The sequence below is a fragment of the Emydura macquarii genome, unplaced genomic scaffold (assembly GCF_026122565.2).
Source record: "Emydura macquarii macquarii isolate MOO-44397 ecotype Brisbane River unplaced genomic scaffold, CSIRO-AGI_Emac_v2 contig_295, whole genome shotgun sequence".
Classification (NCBI taxonomy): domain Eukaryota; kingdom Metazoa; phylum Chordata; order Testudines; family Chelidae; genus Emydura; species Emydura macquarii.
Genome location: NW_027130432.1, coordinates 12,288,829 through 12,290,509, shown reverse-complemented (window position 1 = coordinate 12,290,509; position 1,681 = coordinate 12,288,829).

Genomic DNA, 1,681 nt, shown 5'->3' with positions numbered 1-1,681 from the left:
CCACCCTGCCTGACAACCGGCCCCGCACAACACACCTCGGGTCTGGCACCGCCCCCACTCCGCCCTCGCCGAATCACACGCGCCGCCCGCATGCGGGCCCACCCCCTCCGCGGCAGCCTCGCCAATCAGAGCAGCGCACTATCCCCACTGTTCTACTGCCGTCTAGCCGCCGCGGCTGAGGCGCCCCGCCCCTCCGATCACACCGACCGATCACCAAACGCCAAATGGGTCAAAGCCCGCCTATATGGATGAACTCGACCAATGACAGGCCGGTTGGTCGCTTAGCAACCGCGTAATTCCTGGCCACTCACAGCGGGTCTTGCTGGCCGAGTCCCTACCAGGCAACCAATAAATAGAGAGGGGGGAGAAGGGGAAGAGAGCGAGCGAGCGACTGACTGGCAGGCCCATGTTGGCTTAGGCCCATGTTGGCTTAGGCCAGGCAGCTTCCTGTCTTATCCCTGCTGTTCTGAGGGGAGGCCCTGAGTTCTAATGACCCTCTTGTCCCCAGGTCAAGTGACACTGTCCTCTTTCCCCCCAGGGTGAGGCTGGGCTAATGGCCACCTGGAGTGATTTGGAGTCTGTTCCTGCCAATAACAGCAGGGAAGGGCCATGGGCTGGGGCATGAGATAGTTGGGGGAGGATGTGGGGCTGGGAGAAGATGAGAAGGATGTGGGGTCATTGTGAGCCAGGAGAGCACGTGGGGTAGTGTGACCAGATAGCAAGTGTGAAAAATCAGGATGGGGAGTAATAGGCATCTATAAGAAAAAGCCCCAAAGAGAGGGACTGTCCCTATAAAATTGGGATGCCCAGTCACCCTACACAGTATCCTCACAGGGGGATGTGAGGACATCATGAGGAAATATACAGCAGGGTCAGAAGAGAATGTGGTGATGTCAGAAGTGGTGTGGCGGTGCAAATGGCTGGGGAGTGGTGTCACGCAGAAGAACGAGCCTGCATAAGAGGAGGATGTGGTGATTCAAGAGCCAATGGCTGGAAATTGAAGCCAGACCAGTCCAAATGAGAAATTAGGCACATGTTTTTACAGTGAGAGTCATATAACCACAGGAACAACCCACCAATGGAAGTGGTGGATTCTCTTATCTCTTGATGCCACATCCAGGCTGGGTGGCTTTCTATTAGATCTGTGTTGGCCAGACACAAGTTACTGGGTCAGTTCAACGGTAACTGGCTGAAATTTAATGGTCAGTTATATGTAGGCAGGTCTTTTCTGGCCTTAAAATCTATGGGTCCATGATGTCAAGAATAAAATTGTGGTTATAGCTTGAGGAAATTTTACATAGCAAAAGAAAATGGCCACATTTAAATGAAATATCCTATCCCAGGAGATTCGTTAACAACCCCCTAATAACTCTACATTATTTGTGATGGGCAGCAGCTCTATGATGGTTCATCTGTTCTCTGGCCAAAGCTGTGTGCTTCAGAGCAAGGAGTAAATTCCCTTTCCCCTTCAGCTGCCTCTCATGGGGTATTCTAATATTTCATAGCAAAATATGTTTTTGATTTCCCTAGACTGTAATCGCTATACCTATGTGATTTGGTGAACTATGTGCAACATGAATTCCCATTGAGTTATTATGAAGTTGTTGCTTTCAAAATTGCTGTATCATGAATGCCACTTTGTGTATATCCACTATTGCTTACAAGCCTTTCAGCATGTATT